The 19784-nt window shown below is 37.2% G+C and overlaps 2 protein-coding genes and 1 long non-coding RNA gene across 4 annotated transcripts in view; 1 reads left to right on the top strand and 2 right to left on the bottom strand.

Annotated features, from left to right (window-relative positions):
* Positions 1–843, bottom strand: part of LOC126213017 (zinc finger protein 737-like) — a 95868-nt gene extending 95025 nt beyond the window's left edge. The window contains exon 1 of the mRNA XM_049940578.1: positions 713–843. The gene's annotated coding sequence lies outside the window, so the exon portion shown is untranslated. The remainder of the gene's footprint in view (positions 1–712) is intronic.
* A 5652-nt stretch (positions 844–6495) lies between these two features.
* Positions 6496–7558, bottom strand: LOC126213423 (uncharacterized). The gene is made up of 4 exons (XR_007541164.1): positions 7331–7558; positions 6991–7259; positions 6729–6866; positions 6496–6622 (listed from the first exon to the last, which is right to left on the bottom strand). It is a non-coding gene; the product is annotated as an uncharacterized LOC126213423 (long non-coding RNA).
* A 35-nt stretch (positions 7559–7593) lies between these two features.
* The window catches only part of LOC126213421 (uncharacterized), a 71473-nt gene continuing 59282 nt past the window's right edge, over positions 7594–19784 (top strand). For both annotated transcript variants that reach the window (XM_049941162.1, XM_049941163.1), the window contains exon 1: positions 7594–7637. The gene's annotated coding sequence lies outside the window, so the exon portion shown is untranslated. The remainder of the gene's footprint in view (positions 7638–19784) is intronic.

The raw sequence follows: 19784 nt of genomic DNA, 5'->3' as shown, positions 1-19784 counted from the left end.
TTACACGAATACTAACGACACGAATAATCAAAGCACACTGAAAACTAACAAAATGCAACAGAATTGCAGCATTTCCTTTCATGCGAACATACTCAAACCATGAAATGTGGGCACTTTAAAAAATGCTTACGTTAGCCCTAAAATCTGGAGCCGCTATATGTCTACATCACATCACAGAAAATTATCATCACAATCATTATTACTGCTAAGTAAGTCAAAATAACCGTACTAACATGGACAACCTCTGAATTTCACTGTCCGCCTTTTCTCGTTAGCCACGAAGTATATGAGGAGATTACTTCGTAGACAAACTGCTCCTGACAGCACGTCACACACTCAGCCGTTTCTTTTACGAAGATACACGTAGCGATTTTACCGGTCAGGCCAAAAACAAGCACAAACAACTCAGGTATTTAGTTGTTATGAACATAACCTGAAAAATTACAACATTCACACACCCGTCACCAAGCACAGTATAGGTGATGTGATCACAAATACAGAATAAAATCTCATCCTTATGTACCCATTAAAAATTAAAACATAAAAAAGACAGCATCCTCAAACAGCAGGGTCATCACAAGATATTCGCGAAGTATTACGCTCATCAAACTCAACTGTTACTGTGATAGAAATTAAGTACCATGTTAATTTACTTCCGAAACACATTTCTTCACTTATTCTTGTTTGCAGTTTATAAACGCTTATAAATTACCTGGAGAATGTAACACACAAATTTCCACAACACCACGAAGTTGCTGCTGACTACACACTACACAGTACACGAAGGGTGACAGTATCGCAGAACCAGCAGATGACAGGCGTCTAAAGCTAGCGAAATGAGGGATGCTCAACTACCGGAACTACCGATAGATGGCTCTAGCGCGTGCCGGCCAAAGTTCATATCGTTGAGTGTCCGCCAGAGATCACTGGTGTCCGCCATATCTGAATTTGGCAAGAAACGAAGTGTCAAAACACGGATGAAAATGTTTTTCGTTCTGCGCCCTCATAAGTCTTTTATATAGGATGTTCTAGATATCTACACATCAACATAATGAAGTGTCTCTAATCTAGCGAGAAAAAACAGTGACAGTCCTGCTATGAAATTCCTAAATTCGAGTGTGTTTTGGAAGTTTGACAAGCTGACCTATAAATCATTTACTATTAATTTTATGAGTGCTTTACTTATTTGCCCGTTTTAAAACACTATTTAAGATTCAATGGAGGTCAACAAATTACCTTACTTGCCAAAGCTATTAACTACAGGTATAATTCGAAAAATCTAGTGTGCAAAACAGTGAAGACGTCTCTTCAAATAAAAAGTTGACATCGTTTGCGTTTGCTTAGGGGTATCTTTACTGACAACAGAAATTACAACTGAACTGTCAAAGTATTACTTACGTATAAACGGAAAAATTTATTATTTTTCTTTATCTGAAGTGATGCATTACCGATCTACATATATGCTGACACTGTAATTGCAACATGCACTTATGAATTTGGCTCTCTCTTTGATCAGAAATTTAAATGCCATGATTTTATTAACTGCTGTACGTGCTTGGTGTATTTTAACTGAGTGATAAGGTAGAAGCACCAGTTTTTGACAGTGCTTCAGTCTTTGATACGAGACAAGAAATACATTTAAATGAGACAAACACAAAGGCCAACGTTAAGGCTTCACTTAAATGCATGAATTGTATCATTTGGAAGTTAAGCCTAGTACTAATATTATATTGGACCGATCCATGATGATGTAGGAAGTGAAGGAACTTGCTGAAAATAACATCGATCACAGCTGTTAATTTTATGGTTGGGGTGTCTTAAAACCAATTTTCCAGTCTGACACCCAAACAATGACTGGTACCATGGTTTTATTTTAAAATGGAATTCAAAACATGTGAGTGAGCAAAATTAATTACACTATGAATTATAACCATGGAATTTTATTTCTGTGAATCTTGGTTCCAATCTTTGAGATGGTGTCTGTCACTGGAATGACTGGTTGTCAGTATAGGGCCCAAGCAAACACCAAACCTGAAAGCGAAAGCTACAGAAGCTGGCCAAACAGGCACCCCAATGGCTGCTACAATCTGTGTGAGACAAGGGTGTCATTATATTGCAAATTTAGTGTAAAAAGTTCCATATTGTCTGAATTTGTTCTATACTGACAGGACATTCTAGTCCAGCCGAGTTTCTTATCTGCAAAAGTACACTAGCCAATACCAGTGGCACAAAGGTAGTGCCAAATTACAAACTATCCGGTAACAACAGAAGTATTGCTGGACAATGTACAGTAAATAATATGTAATAACCTGAGAAATTCAGAATTGGTTTGAAGAAATAGAACAGTATCTGGAAAGAGAGTAACATTCTCATTCTCTCTCTCTCTCTCTCTCTCTCTCTCTCTCTCTCTCTCTCTCTCTCTCTCTCTCTCCCTCCCTCCCTCCCTCCTCCATGTTTAGAGTATTCCTGTAATAAATAGCTAATAGCATACCAAGAACATAAGGGTGTCACAGTGGAGATTTGTTTTCTGGTACAGACGTCTGATACAACTATTCCACAGCAAAACTTACTTTCAGTAGGTGTGGAACCAGTGCACTCCCATAGGATAACAGAATATTATATCCTCCAGGAATCACATTGGGTACACCACTTACAGCATTAACTGTACAGCAACTACAATGTTCTGTGAGCAAGTAATACCAGTCAGTATCTTTAATTTTAACATAACTCTTTACTCCCATAATTACCTGCTTCTATGTGTGCTTGTACTACAGGTTATTGGTAAAGCAAATACTAATTGAATAGGTCTTCACACTTTTAATACTTACCAGAAATTCTGAAAAAAGTAAATTGTTTTATTACTGTATAATTAAGAGGTGCTGACTGGTTTCTTTGAACATTTAATAGAAGCCTTCTTTTTACCTGCTATTGATAGAGAGCCATTCCAAGTTCTCTACAGAACAATCTCTCCCATTTTTCATGAGGTTTGTTATCCTGTACACTAATATTGCTTGTTCTAAATGGTAAATAATGCATTCAGACATTGTTGGTATTAAAGGTAATTCATGAAATAAATTACATTTAAACCAGAAAATTAAAGGTTCCACATGGCACATGAAAAGTACTTTGCTACACACATGTATGTACAGATTCCAAATTGTCTGGTAATTTGAGTTACAAACTTTTTTAAATAGAAATATGAAGAGCACAATACTTTGGGCCTGCAACAGCTCAAACGTAAAATACTTTAGTTCCCTATGGGTAACTTTGTTCTACACGTGACTCGTGCAACTGCTTTCACTCTTAATGGAAAACTAAATGGTTTATGTTAACGTTAACTAGCAAAAAGTGTAACCATTGTTACATAATTTCTGTGAAGTAAGATTCCTTAATGTTAATTCCTTCCTTTGTCGTCATAACTTCAGTTCCATGTGGGACATATGAACTAACAAAATGAAATGCTTTTATTACTATGACCAAACAAAATATTTTTAACATTTAGTACACAGTTCTAATCAGCAAAAAGTGCAACCATATAATTAAGGTAAATGATGAAAATTAGGCATGTAACAAGTACTGAAATTTCCTAGATTGCCAAGTGCAACTGCAATCACTGTATTCTGTACTTTGTAGTGCTAGAAAGATAATTCTATATGATTATTTGCATTATCTCTCCCCCCCCCCTCCAACACAGGAAAATATAATAGAAAGACCTCCTAGCAAAATAAAGACAAAATTCAGAGAATTAGGTTTCACCTGACTCAGGCTCTCTTATTCTAGAATGGTTCTAAAGTAAAAAGAATGCTTATGATCAATTGGAACATTGTGTTCATTCTAGGAAGTAATAAAACAAGAACTGACAGAGTAACAATTTTATTGCTCTTATGTTGCAGAGTATCCACAAACATTACTGTTTGAAACATAGGGCCACTGCATACTCCATTAGATCAAATTCAAGTTAACATGGTTATTGAGGGAAATATTTTCTCACACTGAAAGCCATCTGTCAAATAAGTCTCAGAACTTTTTTTCCCATTAATTTCACACAAATCACCTGTTTTTAATGCAAGTGCATATTTTGTAACACCAAACATCTTAAAATAAGCTTATATAATAAACAATTACAATTTTGTTACAATATCTACACAGGATGTAAAGAGTTAATTTTACTTCAATGTGATTCGTCCTTTGAAGTTCATCATTCCACAACAACAAATCTATGGACAAAGTTTTAAAAAAGCTGTCAAAATATCACACCCATCTGCATGGAATGTTCCATTACATAATCTTTTCCAATTTGCGCACTATACATGATTAAACAATATGAGTTTATTTAACTTCTGCCTTATACTTGATTTGTTGTTTAAAATTTTCTCAGCAGACATTTTTTCCCATATGTTTTTAAGCGTATGCAGGAGTACAGGGATGCAATCTTACAAACAAGTTGAGTCTGATGTAAGTCCTCAATCCCAATTTCATAACGGTAATCATGACCAAGAGCAGGAAATGGGTAATCTACAAAATTATTTTTAACAGAATGCAAAATCTTGGCCTGTATATATTTCCATCGCATATCCCCAGCAATCACAAACATCTGAAACAGTTTATCTGAGTATTCTACAACAGAGTATACGCAGCCATTTGTTTTAACCAGTTCTCCCCGGTTAACAAAATTTACAAATGCATTTTTACTGGCCATATTGGGAAAAGCATAGAGAGCATCACATTCTAATGCAGATTTAACTACTGGTGGCTTCAGTATGTGAAGACAGTCTTTGCATGTGATCTGCCTTGACAAGCGCAATGACACATATCCTGCAATATAATAGACTATGTTTTGCTTGTAAAATGAGAACTTAATCTTATCATCAAGAAGTGCACACCACTTCTCTATTTCATTTTCTGCAACACTTTCATCACTTTCTACTACATGCTTTCTTGCATGAAAATCATAAACAGGTGGCAAACAACACACATTAAAATTTGATCAATTCTCATTCATTACAGTGACACTGTTACCCAAGAGAAACTTTCTCATGGCACATTTGAACTGGTATGCATTTGGATTGTTGTTCCAACTACCTCTGGGCCGAAAGCAGGAAAAAAAAAGCCCTATGTGATCTTGTGACAGTTTATATGTCAGCAAATACTTCAGAGGAGATTCGACACGAAGCATACTTGACAGAGCTATGTGCCTGACTGATTGCATATCGAAAATTATCCCAAAAGCAAAAGTACTTCTTGCATGGAGCAGCAACGGAACACCAATAATTTTTAAGCTTTTGATATAATTTTTAGTGTCTGAAAATACCAAGCCAATAAGATTTGTTGTCAAGTGTCAGGGGGCTCTTATACCCTTTACCTAATGGATTTCTGGAGTTCAGAATATCAAAAATCCTATCAATATAATACAAAAATTCTACTGTTGCTTCACTTCCTTTAAAATTTGGTTCACCAACCCTCCTCAAAAACTCTATACTATCTGCCACACTAGAATTCAAAGTCTGTGTAGATAATGAAACATTCATTTTTCTATTTACATAACTTATATGTTGCTATGATAGTTTGTTGGCAAATGTCATACCTTCTTCTTGTTGTACCTTCTTCAATTGCTCAATGAAATGCCATCTAATAATGCCAGTTGGAGACTCGATAGATACTTCTGCTACAGCATTTATGCCTAACTTAATCATATGACACATGTCAAAGATACAATAAACATTGTATTTTTCCACAGGATGAGGAAAGTGGCTTTTAAAATCACCCTTGGAAAAATTTAAAGTACAGCCAAGTGCTTATATTTACCTTGCAGCCATCACATGTAACACACCAAACCCTAATGCCAGAACTATGCAGCCTCTCAAAGCAGATTTTATCAGTGTGGCCTGATTATTTGCCTGTACACCGTTGATAAAGAAATATGCAATCGGGCATTTAAATTTGCCTTTAATAGAGCCAAGCATGAAAGTCAGAGCCTTAGATGCCTCTATTACTTCTTTTGACTGAGAAACTTCCCCACCAAAGTCTAAAAAAAAACTGTGTATTGCTTAGTTCCTCGGTCCCAAACTACTTGCTTCCTAATTGCCATACTGTCTACAATTAGACATGAATCGCTGAACTGGTCCCTTACAATTTGGTTCAAATCAATGTACTTAAAAAAATCTTTTAAGAAGCCAGGTTCACAGTCTACACTAGCCACCCATTTGGAAATCAATGATTTATGGGGCAGAGGCATTAATTTTTGCAGGTAATCACATGCTGCTGGTGAATAAAAGTACACAGTCATCACAAACATTTTCACATTTGTTGTGTATCTATTACCCTTTGACGAGAGAGAGTTGTTCACTAAATTGCACACTAATTCCACTTGTGTTCCTTTCTGATGATTGAGGAAATTATGTAACTTCTTAGGAAGATGCCCATTCTCCTTCAATGAACTTATGATGTCATCCATGGAACATACTTTCTTCTCTCTTCTTCGAAGGTTTTCACAGACGCACTTCAGTTTACGTTTTAATTCGTGCACAATGTCTGAGAAAAAATTGCAAGTTTCGGTCGCCTTGTCTTCCATTTCTACTTTCGACTGTATACCACAATCAATTGCTGAAGAACCAACTGCACTCTGAAACAAATAAATAATTTCGTTATATATGATTGAAATATCTCAAGGCTTGATGAAAAAATATTATAAGAAAACTTTGGGCGTGTGAAAACACCCTTATACTAACGTTTTTGACACAATTCGCAGCTTCTGCATTGGATAATTGGGACATGCTTTCCACGGAAGAATTCTCATTGACAACATTCTCCACGCAATCAGTAGGTTCTGCAGCTGGCAAATCGAGCACAGATTCTATGACAGAACGCTAAAAACAAAAATATGGACCTGTATTACAACATTGCTTAGACCTATGTAGCTCATTTGTGTTCGTACGAAATAAATTCACAAAAGTAAAAAGCACACACATAGCAAGGAAATTAATTAGCTACCTCAAATGGAGAAGCATTCGTTGTCACTCAAAATCCTAACAACATGTCATCGTCGCTGTTTATTTGGTGGCATCAAATGAGTCGGAAAGTCAAAAACTGATGGCACTGCTTCGGGTTTGAGACGTTTCTTCCACGTTCTAGGGCTCACTGCGTAATCATCTTGTCGCAAATGGTTTCCGCAAAGAGAACTGCAAGACGTAGGATTAAAACCTTTCCGCTTCACGGAAGTAATACACTTCTTTAGCAGCTCTGGGTGCTTTAGGAGAAACCTGTTCAAAAACATCGCATTAGCAAACGCACTAAGTCTTTTTTTATCGTATTGTATCGGTAGTCCTATTACCTGTGAAATGGTAAGTCACTTTCCTTACTCCATCGCTTCGTACAATTGAAAGCGGAACAAGAAATCACCATTTCGATAATACTTAATTCCTTATACACCGTACAGACCGAGAGAAACTTCTTGCCAAATTCGAATATGGCGGTCAATACAGACGACAGTAATCAGCTGGTAGAGCCATCTATCGGTAAGTCCGGTAGTTGAGCATCCCTCATTTCGCTAGCTTTAGACGCCTGTCAGCAGATGCATTCAAAACCAGCGTGAATCTTGTCGCTCGTGTTACCAACAGCAGAATTTTACGTCTTTTTCAGTGAGTGTTACGAGATATGTAATTAATAGTTTTTTCTGTATTTTCTATAGTATTTGCGTGCATTAGTGTGAAATAGACTTGATAAATTGAAGGTTTCAGTTTTTATTTGCGTCTGAATAGGAAAAGCGAAGGACAGCTTCGCGTGTACGCAGACGTTTGTTTACATTCTTAAATTGTTAAATGCGCGGAATCATCAATTAAGTAGTGCACAATACTCACTATTTACGTTTATTAGTGTCATTTACACTCGATACATTGAAGATAGCAGTTTATATACATTTTATTAGGTCGTTTTTCGCGTGTACGTGAACGTTTGTTTACATTATAAATACGAGGGTTAATCAGTTTAAGTTAGTGTTGGATGCTCAGTATTCACGCTTATTAGTGTCATTTAGGCTCGTTACATTGAAGGTAGCAGTTTTTATACGTTTTCTTAGGAAAAGTGATACTGACGGTGAACTCTTAACGCCACTTGCATACGTTTGACTAGCGCAATCTGCGAGCGTTAACAGTTAAGTAGACGTAAAATACGTGGTAAATTAGTGTTACACTAAAATGTCTGAGTAAATCAATGTTACAATAAAACTTCTGAGCCCTTCTTACATACGGTTTAATTAGCAGAAAGCTAATACTCTGCTCGCCGTCTGCTTATTTTCCTTAGTTTTCGTGTACTGTGAGCCTATGGGTTCCTATAAAGTAGAGCTTGTATTTGTGCTTTTCATTCTGAACTCTTATTGTTAGCTAAAGGTTTTGTTTTGTACCTGAATCTGTCAGTGTACAATACTCAGTATTTACGTTTATTTGTGTCATTTCGACTCAATACATTGAATGTAGCCGTTTTTATAGTTTTATTAGGTCATTTTCGCGTGTATGTAAGCGTTTGTTTACATTGTAAATGCGAGGGATAACAAGTAGGTGTAGTTTACCGCTGGTTACTGTTTTAACATTTATAAATAACATTCACTAGATAGCCCCTAGCAGACCGAGCGAGGTGGCGCAGTGGTTAGACGCTGGACTCGCATTCGGGAGGACGACGGTTCAATCCCGCGTCCGGCCATCCTGATTTAGATTTTCCGTGATTTCCCTAAATCGCTCCAGGTAAATGCCGGGATGGTTCCTTTCAAAGGGCACGGCCGACTTCCTTCCCTAACCCGATGAGACCGATGACCTCGCTGTCTGGTCTCCTTCCCCAAACCAACCATAGCCCCTAGCAGTATACTGTAGGTCACTGTTTTTTCCTGTAGTATCCACTTGATAGCCCCTAGCAGCAAAATAAGCACCAGATCTAGCTTCTACCATAAATTTTTATTGTTTTTCATTGTTGAGTGTCCTTTCTGCCACCTAGAGTGTAGTTGTTAACCTTGTGTGGCAGTAGGTTTCCTTAAGTTTCTTATAGTAAATCACATATTTGCCAGATGGATAGGGACTGTGTCTGTTGTGTGCGGATGCAGGAGGAGTTAGCCACAGTCCAAATGCAGCTGGAAGCTTTGTTGGCGACAGTCAACTGGCTCCAGAGTGCCACCTTGAGGTGCGGTGGGGATGGGGTGCCTGGGGCAGCCTTTGCTGTACTAGATGTGCGGGGAGGGGGGCGGGTGAGAGATGTCACAGCTCTCTGTCACTGAGCCGACCTACACTAGTAACAGAAAACTGTTTATTTGTTGCCATTAATCATCAATGAGGAAAGAAGTCAACAAAGCTAACTCAAAAACTTCATAAAAAGACTGAAAGCATTACATGGAAAAATATCCTAAATGTAAAACCAAAATGAACTCCTAACACTGAAAAGATAGTCAACAAAAATGTAATAAAGGAGAAATTTTTAAAAAGAAAATCTGAAACTAAATATAATGTGTCATTTCTTATTAATGTGCTCTATTTGTATGTATACAGTCAATTGAATAAAGTTGAAAAAAGGTTCAAGTCATGACTGTGATACAAATTTTAATTAATTTCTTCAGCTTCTATCGTTATTAAAGATAAAGCTGAGACTCGTACACCTCAAGGAAACTTTAAAACCATCAGTTCATGAAATGAAAGAAAATGATCTGTTTTATGCCCAATTGTGCAATAAAATCTTCAAAGAAATGTAAATCAGTGTGTATGAAATATTTTTATTGATTTATGAATATTTCAATACCATACACAGAGGATCATTTATAATTTTTGTCTGTCTGATGCAGTGTATGCGGTACTTTCACTCCTGTGCACTTCACACGTGTAAAACAGACATCAAGGGACTCCAAACCTCCTGTTTGTGTATTAGTCAGTACAGTATAACATGAAGAATGACAGAGAGCTTGGATAATTCCCTGGCTGATTGCTGTGTCCTCAGGATAAGTCTTCAAATGCATGATTAAGTGGACTAAAATGATTTTTTTTCTAGTCAAATTTGTCACCACTCTTTCTTCCTCGGACAGACTATCAATTACATCTTGTAGACACAAGACTACATGTTACACTTGTTGAGGTACATGACTTCAAGACTGTCATGGTCAGAATCTGTGGAGGAGCTACCACTTGTATCAACATCGAATAATTCATCCCCACTGTCATGCTTCATATCTTCATAATTTCTTCCTCAATAGAATGGAACAACAACAACATATTCAATAGAAGGGCCAAAGATAAAAACATTTGGATCAACAGAGGCGTCCAATCCCACCCGTCGGCTTTGATCCGTGACGTAAGGATGTTGTGGTGTGTGACGTCATGGCGGTGCGGAGTTTAGTTTATGAGTGTGTTGTGTTTGTAGCTGTCGTCTTGTTGCAGTTGGAGGTCTCCTCAAGTGGCATGTGTATTGTCCGCATATTATGTGGTGTATTGGGTTCATTTGGTTATCACTGCTTGAAGTGTGCATTTATCGGTCATGACTGTTATAGAACAGAAATTGGTTTCAGTGAGTTAAGAATTAAGTTTGTGTTGTGTTTATTTTATTGTGGTGTCATTTGCTGTTTGTCGAGTGGTAAGTCGTTTAATTTAATTTGGGATTCTTTTGTTTGGTATGGATATGTCTTCTAAGTTTAATTGGGTTAAGGTTGAGGGAGAGGGGGGGCTGGTTTGTTTTGGATGTGTTTTTGTTTGTTTGTTTGGCGGAGTTGGGGGGATTGGGCTTGCTGACCTAGTATGTAGCGCTGGAACTTTTTTGTGGTAAGTAGCCATTTTTTTGGATCTATTGTTTGCATGTTATGATGATTGGGGGTTGACAGCAGCGTCCGATCCCATGCGTCGGCTTTGACCCGTGACATAAGGGTGTTGTCGTGTGTGACGTCATGACGGCGCGGAGTTTGGTTTGAGTGTGGCTGTCTCCAGTTCTGTTTTATCTTACTTTATTTACTTTTCTGATCTGTTCGTTCTATCTCGTGAGATTTTTTTTTTTAAATTTAAAAACACTTATTACTTATTTTAATTATCTGTTTCCTCCAATTTCTGTTTTAGTTTATTATATTCATCTTTCTGATCAGTTCGTTCTATCCCGTGAGATTTTTTTTTTTTAAAGACAAAAAACACTAATAAGCTACTGAAGCATCTTTATCTTCTATGGGTTGCAGGGGTTACGACCCCTGGGGAGGTGGGTGGGTATTCATGCATGGCTGTCTTCACTTACACGTTGTAGCTACGCAAGGCGTCCATTTCCCACACTTGTCCCGTTAGTGTCATTAGGCTTCTTGTGGAAAGTGTGTGTGTTTGTTTTTGTTTCCGCCATATTTGTGACGTCTTGGGTCAAAGCAGACGGGCGGGATCGGACACTTCCGTAATCCCAAACATTTTTATTCTAATCTTGATGAACAGTAAGATGAAGTAAAATTGGATGCAGTGAAATAATATCGTAGTAGACACAGTACTACTACCAACTTAGTAGCCAGAACTGTGAGAAACTGCTAAAAAATAGATTCAAAGCTCTATTGTGCACTTAAATACATGAACAATACACAGCTGCCTGCGAAGTTGCACATTTATACTTGTCATTAGTGGTCAGGGGGCAGCAGGATGGCTTAAGTTAACTCATCAATAGCGCTCAAGGAAAACCCACAAGCTGTGCTTAAACTCGTCAAAAGTACCTGGTGACCGGCAGAACATGAAGACAGTACTCAACAACAACAGTTAAAGGACTAAGGACAGATGAGACAGTGGTTGGCCAAGAAATTTATTTGGAGGGTAGGCCCTGAAATTGTCATTTTGTATATAGCTCAGTTTGTCAGTTTCATACTGCATCATGCCCAAAAACAAATGTGTCCATTCATAGTAGTGAATCATATTAAAAAAAAACTGTGTTAATAAAAACCAAGTTAAGGAAAAACTGTAGTGTCCTATGTTTTCAAACCGAGCATCACAAGAAGTGAACCAAGTATGGCTTATCCCTGGACAATAAGAATAACAATAAAGATGATGATGATGATGATGATGATGATGATGATGATGATGATGATGATGATGATGATGTAGTATTCCACATTAATATTAAAGGAAATAATTTTCAACAGACAAAACATCATGCTGCGTTAACTGAAGCCTGTGTCATTCGAAGGAATTAATTAATTCATTGTACATGTGCTATGCCAATCAACGATATCAATTCATTTTGAAATGTGAATTGACTACCTAGTATCTGTTAATGAGCAACTTTGGTGGCAACCACTGAACAATGCAACTAGCTGATAGTAATAATTTGAATCTAAGCTTGCTTGCTAAAGAGACTTGATTTTGTAACCCCAAATACAGACTCACATAAGTGCCAAGAGTGGACATTATCAACAAATATTGACTGCAATATCAGACAGTTCTGTGTCGCCTTGCTTTCATGTAGTGAAGAATTCTGCCTCGGCATAGAAGAAGGACATTACAATTTCGCTGACCTTGGAAGTGCCAGTAGGTAGCAGTAGGAAGTTTGACAGCCAGAAACCACACTTTTGAGAGTAGGTGTTCGCTGATGAGACTTGTGTTCTGGAATAAGTTCATCAGTCTGTTTCCGTTTGATCTTGCAATTTCTCTTATTTTGTGTAGAGCTGATTGCCAGTTTTTGGCTGCCATTTTCACTGGCATTTGTGTCTCAAGTACCATGTGCTCCCTTTGTTAAGTTTGTGGTTTCTGATAAATACGAGTAGAGTTTTATGTGGATTTATTTTGGCCCTTGCCACTTTTTCAACATTTTGGAGGGCTCTTGTATTCTTGGAAAGTCTGTCTTGTCTTTATGAAGGATCCTATGTTGTCAGTGTAAGCTTTACATTTCACTGTAGTGCCGGGCAACTTGATTCTGGTGATGGTGTTGGTTTTCCACTGCAGGGGATCCAGGGCCATTGCAAATAATGCCACTCAGAGTGGGCAGCCTTGTCTCACCGACCTCTGAACATCCATCAGTTTTGTGTTACGGCCATTTATTTATGGCCTGGAGGTGGTGCTCTTAAGTATATTCATTATTATTGAGATGAAAGAGTATCCAGGCATAGTTTTTCTAGAATCTTGTAAAGATAGCCGTGGTTCACTCCAGAGTGAAGGCCTTATCAAAGTCCATCGGCACAATTGCAGCGTCGAATTTGTTTACTGCTGTAATTCCCATGACTTCTCTATATTCGGCTAAAGCCTCATAGGTGGCCCTTCTGGGCATGGCACGTCTCGTGAGGGTGTATCATTTTCTTCATCAGCACTGTTAATTTGTCTGCCATGCATTGTGCTGCTATATTGTAGTCAGTGTGATATGTCTGTAATCCTCTATTTTTCACAATGCTGCTTTCTTCAGCATTAAGATAGTGTGTTACTTTTTGAAATCTTCTGGTATTTTCTGACCACCAATCACATCATTTATGACTGGTGAAGATGTCCCTGACGATATCCCAGTACATATGGTAGAATTAAATGGAAATCCCATGTATCCTGGCGATTTTCCAGCTGTGCTGGATTTAACGGTGGTATGGACATCATCTTTTTCCATACTTCTTTCCAGGTTCAATTTGTCTTTGTCTGTCAGAATGACATGCAAGATCTATAGGAGAACATTTGGATGAGGTATTTATGTACCTGCTCCAGGATTTCTGGTGTTGCTGTTGTGTTGTGTGCACCAGAAAGTACTTCTGTTGAAGAGTCTCGATTTAAGATAAAACATGCTGTACCCTGTTTACATAGAAAACATCAACCCAGTCACATATGTTGTCTGATACCCATATCACCATACTTTTGATAATAAACATTGGTGCAGTATTAAGTCGAATTGTTTTTATAAATCAGGAAATATTCCATCTACCTTATTCCCTCAATCTTTGTCTTTGAGGATGGTATGTGGAGTAAAACAAATAAATAAATACAAAAAAAGTGTAGGGGGGTGTTGTGTGATGGAGGTTTTCAGAATTCGTGCTTGTTGGTTTGGAGGAGGTCATTCTGCTTGAAATAACTGTAAATATTTGTAGAGCTGTTATACCTCAACAGCATCTGAGTGTTGGTCCATAGGTTCAAGCGATTGCCACAGTATATCTCTTTTTTATTTTTAAAACCAGTTTTAATATAATATTTGAGTTTCCTTTAATACATGTAGCATTTTTAATTTTCTTATTTGCTATAAAGGCTACACTTGTATTTACTTCCACTCTTTTCATCTGTAATACAACATACGGCATGATTTTAATTCCATTTGGTCTGGATTTTTTCAACACTTCTGATAACCTTTCTACATATTATTTGGTCTTAATTAACCCCTCTTGCAACTCCACTAACCTAGATCGTGATCCCAGATTTCTGCAGTTTATTGTCACTGTTTAAGAAGTTGTAGAGACATTTGTGTTTCTAAGGCCCAAGTGATCAAATGCAGAAGTAGCTGTATGTGCCCTGTGGTCTGAGGCTATTGCCCGAGTTTCCTAAGTACAATTTTATATATTCACTATTACCCATTCTGTATAAGAGTATAACTCTTGATTCTTTAGATACTTTGGAAAGTTGAGGCGAAATTGACGTAAGATAGCACTTATACTGTGCATGCTTTTAGTGATGACATAGCATCACGCTCAAATCTTAACGACTTTTTTTCCGTTTATGGACTTCTTTTTTACTTTCTGCTCTGTTGTGGTTAATATAAAATTAGTACAAGACCTAAAATTTTGACAGAGTTAAGTCTCTTCTTGGAAAGTTTTGTGTTGAAATTTCAATGCAAGCGAGAAAAATTTTATTTTCTACCAGTTATAAATTTTCTCTAGATTATTTATTAATGTACCATAAACCTTGTTATAATGTTGTATTTTTTATCTTATCTTGTGTCCTGTCTTACATTTGTAACTTATTTTACATATATACTCCTCTACTTCATTGTGTGCAGTAGTCTGTTACATAATATCTTACTTATTGATAGTAGTAGTTCCTTTTACCCTATTAATAATTGTTTCACCTCTCCATTCATTTGTTATTTCAAAATAACTTCTTTCTTTTATAATCTCATTTTAAGGGTTTCAGAGTCTTACATGCTTACAGATTTGTTTTGTTACATTAGTGATTAACAGAAAATTACTTCTGAAATGTTCACTTTTGTATACAGAATGATTCATATTTTGTGTACATGGTTTGAGTTACACTAAAACAAACAGAGTAGTGTCAGAAATTTGACCCCATGTTACTTCTAGAGTAATTGAAGAAAGGTAGATGAAATATCTCATGTATAAAATTTACTCTGTGAGCTATTGATTGATACTGTTTTTGGAGATAGCAATATTGAGTAGATCAAAATATGGAGTGACATATGTACCAGGCACATCAATGTTGCCCCTAATGCATTGTGTGCGTGCTGTGGTGCCAGTGATGAAAATGAAGTAGCGAGGCATGTCATTATTGAGAAATAGCATCTCATATGAAATGGCAGTCAATTAGATACATTGTCATGATGGTTTTTCAGTCTAGTAGGCAACCTGATAAGAAAACTATGAATAATTATGCTGGAAAAATCAAAATGGTTATTATACAGGGTGTTACAAAAAGGTACAGCCAAACTTTCAGGAAATATTCCTCACACACAAAGGAAGAAAATATGTTATGTCTGGAAACACTTAATTTCCATGTTAGAGCTCATTTTATTACTTCTCTTCAAATCACATTAATCATGGAATGGAAACACACAGCACAAGAACGTACCAGCGTGACTTCAAACACTTTGTTACAGGAAATGTTCAAAATGTTCTCCATTAGCAAGGATACATGCATCAACCCTCCGTCGCATGGAATCCCTGATGCGCTGATGCAGCCCTGGAGAATGGCGTATTCTATCACAGCCATCCACAATACGAGCACGAAGAGTCTCTACATTTGGTACCGGGGTAGCGTAGGCAAGAGCTTTCAAATGCCCCCGTAAATGTAAGTCAAGAGGGTTGAGGTCAGGAGAGCGTGGAGGTCATGGAATTGCTCCGCCTCTACCAATGCATCGGTCACCGAATCTGTTGTTGAGAAGCGTACGAACACTTCGACTGAAATGTGCAGGAGCTCCATCGTGCATGAACTACATGTTGTGTCATACTTGTAAAGGCACATGTTCTAGCAGCACAGGTAGAATATCCCGTATGAAATCATGGCGGTGAATTGAGGAAGTACAGTACATACTGACGAAACTAAAATGAGCTCTAACATGGAAATTAAGCGATTCCGGACACATGTCCACATAACAACTTTTCTTTATTTGTGTGTGAGGAATGTTTCCTGAAAGTTTGGCCGTACCTTTTCGTAACACCCTGTATAACCTGCTCTCCTATTATAAGGCCTTAGTATCATGATTATGGTGATAGTTTTCTGCTTCATACAAAAGGTGAAAAGGAAAGGATTAAAAGGAAAAAAGATAATAACGAGTCATTCCATGTCGGATAAACACAGAAAAGTACAATTTTCAACCTGACCTATTTCAATATTCATGAAATTTGGTGTGTTTATTGCTTATGACAAGAGAATGAAAAATAACAAATTACAGAATTTTAGCACAAGTAAGACAGGAGTAATGGCCACTTGAAGCTCTAAAAATGTGCTGATAATTCAACAAGTACTGTGACAAAAACAGCTGAAATTTCCATTCTAATAAAGACACAAGAGTGAACCAGGTTATTTTGGAAAGGTCTTGAAACAAGCTTTTCAGTGATATGTGAGATTGCCATAGTTGAAGAATGTACACAATTAACGTCAGTGACCTTGACCTTTGACCTTTAATATTGAAAAACATGCCACCTATGAAACTGATGAAACAATATATTTTCTTCTTCATGTTACACTGTACAACAGTAAAAAGTCAAGTTGGGGTGATAATGGGTTTATGAGGTATAAATTAATACATACAGGAATGTGTTGTTCATGCAAATAAATTGTGTTCAGAGTCTGACAATATGACACAAAGCACTGAAAAACATGTTTATTGTTAAAAAGGTGGTGGTCTAACAATGCACTGGAAGGTAACGATGTAGGCGGGCCATTAACAACCTAACAAGTATTGGATGGTAGCGTGCCTGCAACGTGTACACAGATAGTTGCTGCAATAGGTCTTGTGTGTTGAAATTATACAAATCCACCTGGAGATGAAGTTTGAGATGATCATGTATTGCTGTAACCCATTCAGGGAAGATGGACACAGCAGATGTAAGAAAAATCTATGTAAAGTGCAAATGCGGATGATTGGTGTCATAATGACAGATTACAAAATATGTGGTAAATGTAGAAAAAAATTAACTCAGGGACAAAGGTGGGTGGCCGACCCAGCTACATTGAAACATGTGGAAACCACGAACATGTATTGCTCCTCAGATGAATCACACATCTGCAGCCCCAAAAGTTGCTTTAGATGCATTAAATGATAGTTTGTTATCTCTTGGCAAATCCCCAGTGAAAAAGAACAGACTGGAAAAGAAAACATATGTGCGGAAAAACATTGAGCAAGTTCTGAGTTATTGCAAAGTAAATACATACCTAGTGTGGAAAAAATGCAGATTATGAAACAAATGTTGAATCTGATATGGTAAAGCAATTGAAATAGAAATTCAGTACCAGCACCGCAGACAGTGAGAAGATGCAGATGCCGACACATCTTCTGAAAAGTTGGAGCTTTCAAAGGATTGAAAATGAATTTGGATCCTCTAACTATTTAGTGAGAAAAGCAAAACAAATGTGGTATCTTAGAGAATCCCAAGCCAAGACCTACATGTGTCTTAAGTGAACAATTGTGAATGGTGTCTTATTCTACAACAGACATAATTAGCCACTATTTGCCTGGGAAAAAGGATTTTGTTTCTGTTAATGAGCAGGGTTTCAGGGTTCATACACAAAAATGACTAGTGTTGGGAAACCTGCATTAACTGTATCAGGCATTCAAAGGTGAAAACCCAGGACTGAAGATAGGACTATTGAAATTCTGCCACTTGTGACCCAAGAACTGTGTTTGGGCTGGTGCAGGCAGAGTACCATAGCTGGTAGATGCGCAGACAATGGGGCAAGTGTTGGGAGATCAGTGGTGGTGGGGCTCTGGGCAGGCACTGTAGGGTAAATACTGAGTGCTGGAGGGCAAGTGCTATTCTAAACTGAAGCCTACACTCACATATTTTGTAAATATTAAGAGAGGCCCCTCATGCCCACATTTGCGTGGTGCCTATTCAAAAAGATTTGTCACCTCTTCTGTGGTTAGTATCCAAAAAGAATTCCACCGAAAATACAACGATTAATTTTCTCCTTGTTTGTTAACCATTTGTAACTTTCAGAGAAGTGTCATGAATGGGGAATTTTGAGGAAAACCTACACATTTCTCTTGTTGCCATGTTAAAATGTGCTTCTTTTGCCAAAACTCATCAGAGTTTACACAGTCTAACCTCACTAACGTGTTGTGCAGACGCAGTTGTGAGAGAATCCTTACACAGTGGTTCATTTAATTTATCAGGAGAGGAACAGGTGAAAACTAAGGTGAGCAGTTTATGAAAAAACACATCCACAGTATGAAAAAAACATGTAATGAGTTCATTTATGTTGTTCTAAAGCCCATACCATTTCTTGCTTCACCAGCTGTTGATGGCTCTTAAAAATAACATTCCTTCACTGGAAATGTCTGTAGTTAGTGGAACAATATGGTAGATAATGAAGAATTACATAATAACCGTATGGCAAAATACTCTCCTGTTTGTGTGCTGTCGTTTGTCAAACTCTCATTTTGATATCTCAAACCATTTATGAAATATGAGGAATGTTGTGGATATATCACCTTAGCTTTATTGCTGGCACTGTGTGACCACAAATGAGTATGCTACGTCAGATAAATTTTCTCGAGATTGGTGACAATTACAGACCTCTACCAAGTTTAAAGAAAAATTCAATATGTTAGCTAAATTTCAATGCACAGCAACATATTATGTAACATGCACCGATCACAAAGTCATAGCGACACCAATTTTTCATTGCAAACTTTTTCGAATTTCGTGCTGTGTCTTACTTCCACATAAATATCACAACAATTATGACCAGTAATGAAATGTTGGGCACCTCATAATGAACCTGACATATAAAGCTGCAAGTAAAGCAAAAATTATTTTTTTAGCAAATAGTTTCTGTAAAATCATTTTAAAAAAATTGCAGGGCATGTGCCTCGATTATATCATCACCGACCAGCTGAAAGATCGACGTAGATTGAAAGTTCTTCCAGTAACTGACTGCTAAGTGCTTGACCTTAGGCTTGTATAAATACTGAAACAAATATATTTAGCCCAAATGGTAATACTTTAAACTGAAAGTTTATTCCATCATATAAAAATGCTGAGTATGGTTTTGAATTGTCATTTAATCTCATCTGCCAATTGCCAAATCCATCAAACTAAAGTACTTCGCTTCCTCAAAATGTATTAATATTTCATTGATATACACTGATATATCTCCCTCAGTCTCTATATGTCTATGGAAAGTACATGCATGTAGCATGAGGTGAACCCTATCTGTAACCTTTCGTACTCTCAGTAAAGGATTGTTGAAGGCACTTATGCTACATTCTATATCATTATCTGTCATCTTATTAATATCTTCTTGTACTTCAGGTTTTAAATGTATCAATACTGGTTAGGATTTGCAGAAAAATAGTCCTTTATTCTTACATTTAAAATTACATGTATGATTGCCTATGACCCCTAGTTTGTTGGAAACATTTTCTCATGGGTACATAAAACATGGTAC

The sequence above is a fragment of the Schistocerca nitens genome, chromosome 11 (genome assembly GCF_023898315.1).
Source record: "Schistocerca nitens isolate TAMUIC-IGC-003100 chromosome 11, iqSchNite1.1, whole genome shotgun sequence".
In the NCBI taxonomy this organism is placed as follows: Eukaryota; Metazoa; Arthropoda; class Insecta; order Orthoptera; family Acrididae; genus Schistocerca; species Schistocerca nitens.
The sequence above is the reverse complement of the archived record's forward strand: the minus strand, read 5'-3'. Positions and strand labels throughout refer to the sequence as shown.